Source organism: Neomonachus schauinslandi, chromosome 4 (assembly GCF_002201575.2).
Source record: "Neomonachus schauinslandi chromosome 4, ASM220157v2, whole genome shotgun sequence".
Classification (NCBI taxonomy): domain Eukaryota; kingdom Metazoa; phylum Chordata; class Mammalia; order Carnivora; family Phocidae; genus Neomonachus; species Neomonachus schauinslandi.
The window spans coordinates 174,950,666-174,966,724 of NC_058406.1; positions in this window are offsets into that span (position 1 = coordinate 174,950,666).

A 16,059-nucleotide genomic window follows, 5' to 3' on the forward strand; every position below is an offset into this window, starting at 1 on the left:
TTTCTTTCTTTCTTTCTTTCTTTCTTTCTTTCTTTCTTTCTTTCTTTCTTCCTTCCTTCCTTCCTTCCTTCCTTCCTTCCTTCCTTCCTTCCTTCCTTCCTTTCTTTCTTTCTTTCTTTCTTTCTTTCTTTCTTTCTTTCTTTCTTTCTTTCTTTCTTTCTTTCTTTCTTTCTTCTTTCCTTTCTTTCTCTTGTTCTTACTTAACCAATCTGCTTTTCTTCTACATCAACTACCTCTAGGGAGGTCCCAGCAGATGCCAGAATGTGACTTTTCCTGGGATTACTGTTACAGGGCAAATGTGTCCTCTCAGAGCCCACTTTACACAAGACTGACAAGCTTCCCATATCGTTGACATGTACATCCCTCTGCCCCCAATTCCAGGGTTTTCTTGAAAAAAAAAAAACAAAAACAAACCAACAACCAGCTTTATCTATGTATAACTGTTGTGTAATGAATTTCATATATTTACAATTTGATGAGCTTGGACTTGTAAGACACTAGGTACAGTGCCTGGCCCAAAATAGGCATTCATTTCATGACAGCTACCAGAACAGTGGGAATCATAATTCCCATCACACAGAGGCGTTGTAAGGATCAGTGGGAGACGTCACAGAGCCGGACCACAGAGCAGGCATTCAGTAAGTGGTTGTGACCCCCATAGCAGCTTCACCAACCACATACTCCAGCAAGAACGGAGGGTCTAAGATGCCACAGGGAATTCTTGGAAGGCAGGACCCAGAAATGGTGTTCACACATGGCAGGTAGGTAGCTGAGTCATGACAAGGAGCAGAGAAAGAAGAGATGAATTAGTGTCTTGTTGTGGGAGTGGGCACTTGGTCAGGTAGGGTTTGGACAGAGGAGTTCAGTGCTTTGATGGGGATGAAAGAGGAGGATATTCTGAGATGTAGGGAGGATGAGTATGTGTGTGTGTATGTGTAAAATAAAGCTCAATTCAGCATGTATTATAATGCTCTTATGGTGTGTCCATCCTTGTGCTAGACCCCCAAAGAAAGTAGAGGGAAGCATGATCCAGTGGAGAGCTGACCTATAGCCACACATCCCTTCTCAGAGCTCCACATATTAGCATTTCAAAAGCACTTTCCTATACATTCTTCTGTTAAATCTTCCAGAGTCCCAAAGTTTGGTTATTAGCATCACCATTTTACATATAAGGAAATAAAGATTTGGAGATACAGGATGCAGGATGAGCAATAATTAGGCAGTCAGTGAAAATGAAGACCAGAGCTCAGGCAAGAGAGATGTTGGCTGCTGGGCCAGTCTACCCCCCCTCATGAGGTCCAAAGAGAAGAGATGCCTCATTTGAGGTCAGCACAGAGGCAGAGTATGGACTGGACCTAGGTCTCTTGACTCCTAGTACACTGCTTTTCATTCCTCTCACCCATCATTCAAAACATGTCCAGGATGCTGCCTCCTCTGGAAGCCTCCTCAACCCCTCCATAGCCCAGAAAAGTTAAGCATTTCTGTAACACTGAAGCATCCCCCAAGCTCTTATTGTTATTTCTATTATACTCTATTGACATGTTTTTCCCTTTCCAACTACGCAATGAGGGCTGGGAGTCTTCTGTCAATGCATCCCAGTATCTTCCACGATGCTTAGAAATTGCGGTGCTTAACAAATGTGGTCTAATGGATGATTCAATGAATTCATCAGTGAACAGACTAGGTCAGACAGATCTCATGGAAAGAAAGGAAGTTGGGTTCAACTAGTCAGAGTCAGAGGGGCAGAGAAGAGAGCAAGAGCATTCCTAATGGAGACCACTTCAGGAGCAAAGACCTGAGGCCAGATGGGGATCCTTATATCGGTGACCTGGAAGAGGGGAGGGCTGCAGTAGTTTGCATTTTAGGGAGCAGTTTGAAATAAGGCTGAAGATGGAAGCAGAAAGCCAAGACCTTGTTCCTTTGGGTCCCAGATTTGTTGGATAACACTGAATTGTTCCTCTTGCATTTGGGGCTGCTACTCATTAAGCCTTCCTCTTTGACCTGGAAGTTGCCATGCTGATTCATGCTTCAGTCACTGCCAGTCTGGATTTTTCTCCAAAGTACCATTCTAGAAACCCCCACTCCCCCCAAGGCAGACACTTCAGCTGTCATTAGATGCTTATTAAGGGAGTGAGTCAGGGTGGTGGCTTAAGACACAATTTCCACCCCACTCCATGCACCCTTCCTCTCATATTCCTGCCTTGCTATTTAGAGCACTCAAACTCACAAGGCTTTGTGGGGGAGTAGAAAGAACATGAGTCCTGTGCTTCCAGACCTCCCGGCAAATCTGTTCTGCAGTTCAGTTGTGATGTGACCTTGGACAGAGTGCTTATCCACTTTGGGCTTCAGATTCCTCAACATAATGCAGGGTTGTTGTGAGGATTGAGTAGGGTCAAGCATAAAGGGCTTTGCATGGGATTTGGGGTACAGTGGGTATGCAGGAAGTGCCAAAAGTGCCTGTGGTTTGAGGTTCATATACCCTGATTCTCCCCACTTCAGGATGGAGATGACAGAGCCGTTTTGATGTGGGTCTCCAGCAGGATCCTGGGAAACCGTTCCCTCTTTCCTTCCTGGTTGGCAGTTATAGATCATCCTTGCAAAATTCCTTTCTGTGGTTCTCTGGTGTGGGAGGGACCCAGCTCAACTGCTCTGGAAACAGGAACCATTCACAGCTTCCTGGTCAGCTGCCAGACCCCATACCACAAGGGCACAAGAACTGGTTTCTGCTTTATGGATTTCACTGGGTTGTCTGTCCCAACACAGAATTCAGGTCTTTCTTCATATCGACTCTGTGGTGAAATGAACAGGCACCAGAGCAAGGATGCCATACCTGAACGCCCCTACTCAGAGTAGGTGGGAGTGCTTGTGGAATTTACTCTTGCTTCCTGACATCTAGATGGGCTTTCGGACTCTGCTGAAGGACTCAGCCATCCAGCAGCCTTGGACTCTTGTGTGGAGTTCCTACTCCTCCGTTCTTTCCCCCAGTCCTCATTCCAACCATTCTCTTGGTCACAGATGCGCACTTGCATTTTCCTGCCTTCGGCACATCCAGCTCACTCCCATCCTGGGCAGGTACTCAGAGCATGTTTTCCTTTCACCAATATCCCCTGCCCACAGCATTCAAAACTGTCCTGTTTGGGGCCCCATCAATGCCCAGCGATCCTCTTGTAGCCTTGACTTCACTCTCCAACAGTGACTCACCAACAGTGAATACTGTTGGTAGAAGTTAATGGTATACATATGCCATCCTTCTCCGAAGGCAAAAAGAACCACTCTCACTCCCAAAAAATTAGCTCTAAAGGAGGGAGCTGAGGCACTGAAGTGAGAGTCATAAAACCACTCACAGGTTTTGTAATCTTGGGCAAATCACTTAACTTCTCTGAGCCACAAGCCTTCGTATTTGAAAGGGTGGGGCTGATGCTAATTGCCTCATGTCCCTCCTCCCTCCACTCCCCATTCACTGTGAGAATCAAATGAGATAATGTCTGTGAAAGTACTCTGTAAACCAGAAGCTGTTATTATGCGGAGCCGACCCATTATTATTAAGAACTGGTTTCCCTGATCCTTCCATCCAACCCCTGCACTGGCTTGAGGCTGAAGCTCTGCTGAGGGATACCTTTGGAGCCAGAAACTAGAAAAATCCTGCTCTGCTTACCAAGAGTCTTCTGAATTGCTATGATTTGGACATGTGGAACCAGAGAAGGATAAAGGATTCTGACACCAAAGTCTTTCTTGGCTTGGCTTTTTAATATCCCAACGGGAGCTAGCATGTCAAGCTCCGAACAGAATCCAGAAAGAAAAATCCTGTTCATCCGGGTGCCCTGGGTTGCTTTCAGTGTGGGTGCACTTGGCAGGTCGGGGCTCCTGAGGTTCCCACTCCAACCACTCTTGTGTCCCACTGCCATTCTCTTCTCTCCCAGAAGCCCCTGCCTCCAGGCTTGCCCCCTTTAATCCATTCCTGTGCCCAGCGAGCTCTCTGAGTGCCAGTCTCTTCATATTACTCTTTGGCTTAAACCCTGCACTATGTGCCCACATTGCCCTCAAGGTAAAGTCTGATTGTTCTTAAGGGGCTCCTGTTGAGCTTCCTGGCCTCACCATGACCTCTCACCTCCTCCTGCCAACCTTCAAGTAGTTCTGCTCACCCAGGACCTTGTTCTCTGTTCCTGACTCCTCTTTCTGTAGAGCTCAGCGTAGATGCCACCATTTATGAAGTTTACCCTGACTCCCCGCAGCGTGCTCCCATCACATCTTGCTTTTCTCCTCTAGAGTGGACTTTCCACCCAGAATTATCATCATGTATTAGGATCTGTCTCCTCCCAGAAGCTAGAAGCTCCATTAGGCTGGGCATCACCACTGTCTTGCTCAATCCTGCTAGCCATGGAAGCTGGTCTACAGCCCAGTGATGGATGAATGGATGAATCTAATGTGTGAGTCTGTGTTTCAGACTTTGTCTCTGGGCGCTGGGGTGCTCAGAGGTCTTCATGGATAATTCCAGGTGGGCTAGTTTTAGAGAAGAACTAATGCATCACCAAAGGAAGTCTGAAAACCTTGATGTTTCTCTTCTAGACCTTTCTTTCAGCAGGTGTTCCACATTGATTGACCTTCATCTGTGCTGTGCACCGTGCTGAGCATTTTACATGAGTCAGTGCCTTTAATGTTGACGAGCGTTCTCAGAAGCGAATGCAGTTATTATTCTGCTGCAATAGATGAGAGGCCTGTGGTTCAGAGAGGTTGAGTCACTAGCCCAAGGTCACCCAGCCAGCAAGTGAGCCCAAGTCTGGTTTCCTTTAAAACTCATGCTTTTCATCACTATACCTGGATGCAAGGGTTCTGGTATCAGAAAGATCTGGGTCTGAATTCCCAGGACTTATCAGCTGTGTGAATTAAACAAGATGATGTTTCTAAAGCACCTGGTTTTCAGTAGGTCCCCACATTGAGCTTCCTACATGGTGGGGAACTCACCATTTCTTAAGGTAGGCTAATTAATAGGTCCTTTGACAGCTGGGTCTGCCCTTCAGCAGAGGGTCTACTTGCTCAGGACCATTGGAGAAGGTCTAGTCCTCATACCACAGGCTCCTCCCCAGCCATGAGGGCAGCTGTCCTGTCCCTATTCCTGCCTCTGGAGCCTCACTTCTCTAGAATGAGCCCCAGTGCTTCTGTCCCTCTTTAAGTAATAGCTAAGATGAAGACACAGCAGTGAGGTTACTTACTGCAGCATTGCTCACACTTGTGAGACATTTGGGGAAGAGGATTAAGAGGTTCAAATGTCAGTTATCAAGTAAGTATGTACGGCATAGGGAATATAGTCAATAATATTGTAATAACGTTGTATGGTGACACGTGGTCACTGCACTTATTGTGGTGAGCACTGCATAATGTATGGAATTGCCCAATCACCATGTTGCACACTGCAGCTAATATAACATTGTATGTCAACTATACCTCAGTAATAAAACAAATTAGGGGTGCCTGGGTGGCTCAGTCAGTGAAGCATCTGACTCTTCATTTCGGCTCAGGTCATGATCTCAGGGTCCTGGGATCAAGCCCTGCATCCAGCTCCTCACTCTTCGGGGAGTCTGCTTGAGATTCTCTCTCTGCCGCTCCCCCTGCTTGTGCTCTCTCTCTCTCTCTAAAAATAAATAAACAAATCTTCAAAAAAATAATAAGACAAATTAAAAACATCTTAATGTAACCACTTAAATATTCGATGATAGGGGATTAAGTGACAGGGATACAGCATGTCCATAGTCCAAATGAATAAATACTAAGTAGCCATCAAGAATGGCTAGACGAACAAACATTTATTGACCTGGGAAGATGGTTATGGTGTCTTGACAAATGTAAAAGGCAAATGCAGAATGTAAAGCATGAACCCCAATTTTGAACAATAGTATTCATATCTGTATGAAAGAAAATCTGAAAGTATTTAAGAGGGTAAAAGTGCTTATCTCTGGGTCATGAGGTTATGGGGGATTTTCTTCTTGTTCTAAATTTTCTATTGAGGGAGGAAGTATAGTTTAGTGGTTATGAAAATGGCCTTCAGAATCAGGCAGACCTGGTGTTAGTCTATTTTCTGCCACTTGAGAGCTTTGTCATCCTAGTTTCATAATTTGTAAAATAACAAACAATGCCTCCTCTTATATTGTTGAGGAAATGATGAGACTGGTTATGTTTTTGGAATGTTGACTGTGTGCTAGGTACTCAGCTAAGCAATTGATGTGCATATTCTCTATCATGATCTCCGCTCTACAGATGAGGAAGCTGATGCCTAGGGAGACTAAGAAACTGGCCTTGTTCCTACATAAAAGGGGGCAATGACTTTCCCCATTCTTGGCACCTCAGTCCTTTCAAAGGTGCTGAAGTTTGAATCTGTCCTCCCGTCATCCACATCTCCCTGCTGACTCATTCTGGACCCACTTTGACTAAAATCCCCAGACATTTTCATACTGGTCGTGTCTCCTCTATCCTTTTCTTGTGCTTTACTGCTCTCTCTCTTTTTTTGTTTGTGGACTTGAGTGAACTTATTATGGAGCCGACAGGTGGATGAGAAGCCTGAGCATTCAAATCATACCATTAACTATGAGGAAGTCTAAGAATAAGCCTTGTAATTTGGTAGTGAGAAGTTGCTGATCACACCTACTACATACTGTCGAGCCCAGGGGGAGTAAAATGCATGAGCTTTGCATTTTCCTTTTCAACTCATCTGGAAAGAGCAACTTCTCCTGATGCGAGAGTGGGTAAGCGGAGAGGCCAGGACTGGTCTAGTGAGGATGTCATGGCAGAGCTCCTAGGAGACAGTGGTCATTGGAACGGAGTAGGGAGCACACCTTTAAAAGTAGGAGCTTGGGTCCCTGGCAGATTTGAGTTCTGATTCCTGCTTTGTCACTCACCACTGTGTGACCCTGAGCACGTGACTAACCTCCCTGAACTTCATTTTCTCATCCTCAAATGCAGCTAGTGGTACTTATTTTGTGGAAATTTTAAGAGTATCAAAATGAGATCATGCAGATGAAAGGTTCAACCAGTTTTGGGACCAGTTTTAGTTAGCATCTTCTCTTCCCTGGGATCCCTCCCATGCCCTCCTGACTCATTGGTCAATGTTGGAGGATGGGAGAATCTGAGTACCTAGAGGCTCCATGATTGGAGTGAGGAAATCACATAGCACTGATTTTTAGTGCTTCTGGGGAGAAAGAGAGCTCTTGAGGCCAAACTGGCCCCAACTCATCCTTTATCCTCATTTTGACAAATGTATTTTATCTTTTTAAATTTTATAATCAATATGTGTTTTTGGTGAAAAAACCCAAATTATTCAGAAGCATATGGAGAAAATAGTAAAAATTCCCTTTAATTGCCCTGCAATCCCATTCACATCTCCAGAGATAACCGCAGTGAAAAGTGTCCTGTGTGTGCACCTTCCTAGACATTTTATTAGGGATTTGTAACATATTCAGACATAGACTTCCTTGCCAGTGCTACAAATGTTTTGTGACTTGAATGTTCATGAAGCTTTCAGGAGAAAAATAAAATGCTGGTGAGAGAGAGCAGAAGGATGGGTTTGTTTGTTGTTTCTCCACACCATAGCTTTTCTTTTCTTTTTTAATTTAATTTAATTTTATTATGTTGTTAGTCACCATACAATACATCATTAGTTTTTGATGTGGTGATCCACGATCCATTGTTTTCGTATAACACCCAGCGCTCCATGCAATACGTGCCCTCCTTAATACCCATCACCGGGCTAACCAATCCTCCCTCCCATACCATAGCTTTTCTGCCCAGGGTGATTACTGAAGAACCTAAATGCTTTACTCAGTTTGGAAATGGCTGGGAAGCCTCTTGACATTCTAGATTTCCACATGGCCAAAGCTTTGCTGTAGTCCTTGGGCTACTGCTTTGGAGGACAATCTATCTCCTGACAGACTTGGTCCCTTTGGCTCGAATGATCCTTCCTCTTCCAAGAGGAAATGGGACAGACCCAGGCAGAAATAAGTGTCTGGATGACAAATTGCATGAGTCAAAGTACTTGTGAAAATGACCAACATTATTTTAAAACATATGCCAACCCCAGAGGAGGAAGGCAGTTGCTTCTGCTTTCTTTTCTCTTTTGAGAGTGGGTGGAAGTCCTTCAGAGATGGTGTTGGATCCCGCACTTTGAAATGGTTGCTATTTAAGGGGTAATGTTGGCATCCATGCTTCTTTTGGCTCCTCAGTTTTATAGAATGTTCTTAGTTGGGGTCAATCCAAACGCTCTTGGGAGTGTTGCACTACCACAAAAGCTACATGGGTTTTCACTTTATAGGTTCTTCCCCACTCCCCTGTCATAGACCATGTGTTATGCAATGTGATTCTAACTAGAGTCAGGGGGCACTGTGCCTTATATTTAGTAGGCATCTCATGGCTATACACTGGTCTACTCCCAGTGTTTGTATTCTACTGACCATCCGCTTGTTCATTGCTCATCAATCGACATGGTTTCAGGTGATGCTATTTGCTAGGCTGGACACAAAGGAGAAAGTGACAAGTTGTCTGTAGAGCTACAGCAGGGACAGTCTTTCCACAGAGTAGAGATTTGGGATGAGGAGGTTTCCAGGCAAATGTGGTGGAAAGGCATTTCATGGAGGGGAAGCAGTGTTGACCAATGTAGGCAATGCAGGATAAGGGGGGCAAGTTTGTGGGGGTTGAAAGTCATGGCCCAGCCCAGCGCAAGTTGCCCCCCATGGACAAAATCCCAAATATCGTTAGAGAAGGATCTCCTCTCACTCTATCAAGGTTGAATTCCCTTGAACCGCTGATTCACTCAACAAACATTTCTTCAACAGCTGCTGCTTGCTTTGCACTATGCTGTGTGCTAGGAAGGAAATGCTGACAACTTTCTTTTGGCAATTTTCCGAAAGGCCCAGTAAACAGTGTTAAAGTTTAACTTGGAAGTGATTGTTACTCTCCTCAGCCCATGACAAAGCATCTTTCTATGCAAGAGACACCTACTGCGAGGATAGCATTATTCTTTATGTTCTGGCCAGTGCAAGAGAGAATTTGACCCACTCTTTTACTACCTTCTCCAAATACAAATCCAGACATGAATGTGATTCATCGTTTTATCTATTGATGATACGTCAATATGATCAAACCCTGTCTTGCAATGGATCATGTATGAAGTCATAATCATGGCTCTGAATGCTATCACTTGGCTCAGCCATGAGGGAGACAATAAGTTTTCATGCCATGAGGGAGACAATAAGTTTCATCAGACCGTTGAAGAGGGACAAGGTGGCTGATGTCCAGACTACTACATTCTGATGCCTTCGAAAATAAAAGGTCTGTGCCACACAGTCAGTCCACAATCAAAACAATAATGGGATCTGCCCTGATATCAGTGTTCTTGCCCTAAGCCCCTCCCACTTTCCACCTCCTCTAGCCGAGCTCTGGAGATTAAAGGGCAATAAGCTCAGTTCTGAGCACCCTGCCTTTGATCTCACTCACCTTGGCTGAGCGGTCTCTTACCCACCTGTCAGTCTTCCAAAAAGGCACACTTAACCTCATTCTAGAATCTTCTTTGAATAGTCCTTTCACTTGCCACTTTAAGTGTCTGTTTGGTAGACAAAACTGCAAACCCAGAAGGGCGATCAGGAATTAAGGGCAACAGTGGTTTGGGATTATTTCAGCTAATTGCTGTCCTATGTGAAAGATTGCATCATCTGTGACAGCTGGCTTGAGTAATCATCACTTTTAGAAGCAAGTTTTCCTCTTTGGCAGAGTAGGGACTTTCAAGGCTAGTATATCCTACAGAACAGTAAGTCTGAAAAGGGATTGCTGACACTTTGTTGGCTTTTATGAAAATTAAATGGGATGAAGCTGTCAAGTTTTTAGTTTACAGTAAACATTTGATTTAACTTAAGTGTTTTGTTTTTTTTTTTCCTAGAACCTGTGTATCCCTGATCCTCACACACAGCATCCTACACTCTACTCCATTATTCTCCATGGTGGAAGGCACATCACTGGTGATGTCTTCCTTTCTTTTATCCTGAATTTGGAGGTGGAGAGGGGGTGATGTGATTTGTATTTGGTTACCCAGATTGCTCTGCCAACCATTAGTTCTTTGCTGGCCGGGACACTGAGCTCTGGAACATGATGCAAGGTCTAAGTGGGCTTTCTGTGTATGCTGAGTTATAGCCTCATTTATACGAGAGTGACAATGATTGCTACCTTGACTAAGTCAAAGTAGGAGGAGTCACTGAGCAGCTGGCAGAATAGGGAATCAGATGTCCATGTATATCTCTCTTAGAGTTCTTTGGAAATATGTGATTAGAGCAGGTTTGGTTTTTTTTTTTTCCCTGCCTTCAAACTGCCAAGTAGGAACCCAGAAAAGGAGGAAGTTACTTCACATTCTTGCTTTCTTCTGCAGGCAAAAAAATCCACCAGCCTGTTCCCAAGGGCTCATTTTCCATCTCGGCTTGGCTCATCGGAGTGTATTGTGAGCCAGTACAAAGACCTTGAGGGAGGAATGCTATCCAGAGCTCACCTTTTATATCCCTGCTTTCCTTTATGTGAAATTGTGCCACCTTCCTGCTCACCCCAGCCTGGGCTCTCCTTCTGCTCTCATGACGGGTGTGTTTACAGTGGATGCAGCATGCTGGGCCACACAGGGAAGCTGCGGGGGGTGTCCAAGTTCACATGTCCTGCATTCCAGGCGAATGTTTTTGACATTGAGCAATGGAATGACTCTGCCAGGTTTAGGTCTGTCCGATTGGAATGCAACTGAAAAGGAAAGTCCCGGAGTGATTCAAATACTCTCCTCCCCACAACCTCTGCTTGTTTTTTTATTCCTTTTTAATTTTCCAGTGACCAGCTCAGCCCAGCACTCCTACCGACCCTCAGCACTTGTTGGTGCTGATAAGTGCAACTTCCCAACAGATAGGAATGCAAATCAGAATATTTTGTTGAGTCATATGTACTCTGAGGCTGTTTCCCAAATATTGCCTCAGACCCATAATTGGCAGCTCCCAGGACTCTGCTGGATGACACTGAATGTCCAGGAAAAGCTCAGTTCATTTCTCGAAAAAATGTACTCTCACTCTCTCCATCTGCCTGGTTGTAATATCCTGTTCTTGAGAAAGCTGAACCCCTGGAGGGAGCAGAGGCACAACCAGTTTTGCAGATAAGTTTGAAAAATATGACTATTGGCCTTTCCCACCCACTCTGGTCTCTTAGCAACAGGACAGCTGATGGTATCCACCAGGGGAAAAAAAGCACCGAACATGTGGGGGAGCCTGTCTGAATTCTTGCCTGCAGTCTGATTTATTTAAACCTTCCTGCATTCTTGGGAATGAAGATCCAGAAGTCACGTCATGCGAGCGTTCCCCTACCCCCCTTGTGACCTCTACGAATGAGCAGATAGAGGAAAATCTCAGAATGAGGTGGACATTCTTCCTCTGCCAGAATCTGCCTTATCTGAGACATTTCCTTCGATTCGGGGAGTAACCATTTGAAAATTTGGGCACATTTATCGAGAAAGGTGGGCGGGGGTGGGGTGCTGGAAAGAGCCCAGGGCTGGGGTGTCTGATGCCCCTGGTTCTAAGGGTGACTGTCTCTCCTTCCCCGTTGGACCCCGGCCATGAAAGCCCTGGTGCGCTCACCTCCACCCTGTGTTGGCTTTCTCATCTGCAAAGTAAGGAGACTGAATGGAATGTTCTCTAAGGTACCTTTCAGCTCTGAGTGTGTGTGTGCGCGCACGCACGCGCATTTGAAGAAAAGTTATTTTATATCATGTATCCATCTAATTCTCTCTCTTGAACTTGGGAGTTACTCGGTCAAGAACAAGAATTTTGAGGCCAGGCCTGTGTTCTTAACCACTACCCTGTATTATTGGGATATGTACACAGAGGTGCCACGCAGTTGGTATTCTATGTTCTTTCTGGCATCTTTATACCTACATCTATTAATCTATGGGAAGATGCACAGTAGTAAGGCTTTAATACTCAGGGAGATCTGAGTCCATATTCTTTCTCTTCCTCTTACCAGTTATGTGGTTTCAGCATTTTCAACTGTGAAATGGGAATAACAAATCCTATGTGATAAGGTTGCTCTGGGAATTAGGCAAAATGACGTGTCTAAAACACCTGACACAGTCTAAAACCTCTGCTACATAGTATGTGCTCAGTAAAAAGGGGAGCAGGTTGAGCTATTGATTGATTATAGATTCTCTAATGGGAGGGACTTGCCTGAATTATCGTTGAACCCCAACACATTTCATGACACCCAGAAGACAATTGTGTTTGCTGAGTCAAACAGATGTGAGACTCACACACTCACACACACACACACACACACACACACCCCAAATGGCGAATTTAATGATTCATGTTGTTGGAACTTCTTAGTAGGACTCTGCATTTAAGAGCACTAAATCACAGCTAAGATAACCAATGGGATTTGGCTGTGGTTGACTGTTTCTTACACAACTTGAATGCTCTTCAATTACTTTCAAAATATGAACAGTTGTTTTTCAAAGCATTTTTTCCTTTTTTTGGAGAGATAATTGGGAAGATGTTCCTCTCTCCATCTCTGACTCGGGTTCTTTCTGTGCCTCTTTCCTTTTTGTTGAGGACTTAATACAGAATAGGCTCTGGGCCAGGTGTCTTACATTCATTATTTAAGCTATCCTCGGAGTAACTCTCTCGGAGAGGTTTTGTTATTCCCATTTCACAGTGGAGGATCTTGAGGTTCAGAAAGTGTGAGTCATCCAAGACCATTGTTAGGACCCCAGCTATTAATTGAGAGAACAAGAATTTGAACTCAGATCCTTCTGGCTATTAGAAAGGGAGAAGGACTGGAGGAGAGCCCAATTCATTGTCTTAATCGATTACTGAACCCGCTTCTTTGGGGGAAAAAAAGCCACCTACTCCATCTACTCCCTTATTAATATTAGGGAACTCTGGGAACTTACTGTGTTCCTGGCTCTGCTAAGTCCATTAGACATTATCTTGTTTAGTACCATTGACAACCCTACAGGGTGGATACTAATTATTAGACCTGTATGTCAGAAGAAGTCATTATTGAGGTGTAGATAGAATAAGTAATAAGCCCAAGTGACCCAGGCTACAACTGGCACAACTGGGAAATTAACCCTAGCTAGTCTGGCTCCAGAGTAAACTCTTCTCATGAGCTAATCTACTAATTTTATTAGTGTCCATGAGGGCACATGGTCTCCATTACTCCTGGGAGCATTATTATGGCTTATCTGTAACTTCACTTCTGCTCTTTTTGGTGGTGTCCATCACCAGTTTCTCCTTGTCCCTGAGAGCAAATAGTGAGCACTGAGGGTACAGAAGCTATTGAACAATAGGCCAATACAGTTTCAACACTGAAAGACTTCTTCAATCTTCAGGGGTCATCTCGTCCAGTGGGTTCTAACTATGGGGCATGCCCTGTTTAGTGGGTTGTAAAAACAACTTCCTAGCTCGTGATCAATATTCCAAAAGTGAAATGAGTAGAATAGCAAACATAGAGTATATTGCACTCAGGGAGAAAGTTGTTTCAGTTACCTATGTGTGTGTGTGTTCTGGGTCACTGTGTAAAATGCATTTCTTATTGAGGGCCATGTTTGTCCAAGTTTGAAAAGCATTGGTTTCATTCAGTGATTTTCAAATTTTGTTCCATGGCATCCAGCGAGGCCTCAGATATCTTAGGGGAGATTGGGATGGGAGAAGTTGGGTAGGAAGAGCTCCAAGAATGTCCCCTCTTCTGGCCAGAGTAGTCCCATGTTTATCTGGTTCTCGTGTTAGATTTTTATATGATATTTCATCGTTTAAAAAAGGAGAATCTACCAAAAAAAAGAGTTGACGAGCTACTGATTTATCTCATTGGGTTTGTGTTGCATTGAGTATTGACTCACTCTTGTGTGACTTCATATGTTAAGCAGGTGGCAGCTGTGTGCCCAGTACCATGATGCTGCCATAGAGTATCCTGCAGTGTTGGCCAATGTGATCATCGCTGTCCTTAAACCGTTGTTATAACCAACCTGATAACAACCTGCTGCTTACACCAGATACGGTAAGGAAATACATGAAGATGTTCAGAATTTGGTAACTTCTTTTACAAGATATACAAAGAATTGTTACAAGAAGGGATATGGAAGGATCAAAGGTGGCTGAAGCAATGGAGTTGAAATGGAATATGAGGGATCATACTTTGGTTCAGATCAACAGCATATGCAGTATGCATTTGCTTGATAACAGTTCATGACTCAGTGTCTGAGGTTGTTAAATGACTTCTAACTCTGCGAGTCAACAGTGTGGCAGAGGCCAAGACCCAAGGTAAGCCTGACTCCATGCAATGCATTCATGGACAGAGGATATAGGTACCTCTGTCAGGGAGATTGCAAACATGGCCAAAGCATTTTGCAGCTTTTTCCGTGGGAGGCTAAGGTCTATTTCCCTACTTCTTGATTTTGAATTGACCCAGTGATTGGTTTGGGCCAATAGAATGTAGCAGAAGTGATGTTGTGCCATTTTGAACCTACTCCTCAAGCATGCAGTCTCCATTCTTGAACTCTTGATACAGACATGAAAATAGGTCCTGATTAGCCTCCTGGAGGAATGTAGACAATGGAGAGAGACCCCAGGTATCACAGCCAAGGCCATCCTAGACCAACCAACCTCTAGCTGACCTGCCAGCTGATAGCAGACACTTGAGCAAGCACAGAAGAGCACAACCATGCCCAGCCCAGCCCAGAATAACTGTCTAGCTGACCCAAAGAATTAGGAGCTAACTTTTGGAGTGTTTTATTAGGCATCAAATCCTAACAGATGCACACACTATCCTGCACTGGCAAATCCACAGTGGAAGACAGTACCGTGATCGCATTTGCCAAAAATATTAGCTAGAAATGTTAACAAACTAGAATGTGTTCAGGGCACAGTGAGGATAAGGGTTCTAAGAACCTGCTGGATAAGAAGTTAAGGAAGCTTAATCTGGAAAGTAAGGATATTTATAGGAACACGAGCTCTACATTTTGAGATTTGACATTAGTGGGAGAAGTGGGATGAATTCTTTATAACTTCTGTGGTCAATTGAAAAATTGGCTGTAACTTATCCCATTGCATCTATTCTTGCCACGTCCTTATGGTGAGCAGAGTATACTCCTCTCTTGAGTACTCTCTTTGACCTTAGGCTTGGACATGTGACTTGATTTGGCCAGTGAAACACAGGCAGAAGTTACTGTCTGTGGCAGACTCACTCTCCTATACTTCTGCCATCACCATAATAACAGCATGTCCCAATTGGCCCACTGGTCCCAGAGGAGAATGAGAGACTTGTGGAGCAGAACCCACCCACCAGCAAGCAACAGAGCTTTTCCAGCCAGCCCATATTTCATGAGTGAGAAATTAATGCTTTTTGTTATACATTCCTGGGGTTTTAATATTGATTCATACCCAGTAATCCTTGACCGAAATACTTCTGAAATTAAAATTAAGATAGAAGAATAGTTGCATCAAGGAAGCAGACTTGTTTAAGGGGGAGTCTCTTTGGTAAGGAAAAGAACTGTCCTAAAGTAGAACACATGGAGAAGTTAAGAGATCCCTATCCATGGAATAGTCAATTATCAGGAAGCTGTAGGTGGTGTTCTTAGAATGAGGATGAGACTTTCATTTCAGAGAGACTGAGACACTCAGCAATTTGGGGAGTGGTTAGCAGATCATTTCAGTTGTGTTTTGGCACAAGGGGAGGATGAGCATGGAGGAGTAAGCATGCGTGTGCAGGGAAGGTGTTGGTTAAGAGGGACAAACACTGTGGGAGCTTTGAATGCCCACTGAAGTGTTGACCTTTGGTTCAAACCTGTGCGCTCTTGTTCTTCAACCTGGAACCGCCCCCTCTTTCCTCTACATTCCACTCATTTCTGAAGTGCCAGGTTAAGGCTGGTTTTCTCTATGGGAAGTTTACCTGACCTTTCCAGCCTCCAGGGACCCACCCATCTCTGGATTCTTTATCTTGGCTCTCTCATCATTCTCCTTGACTTTTTCCAGGCTGAGACCAATGTTTTCCATGTGCTCACATAGTGCT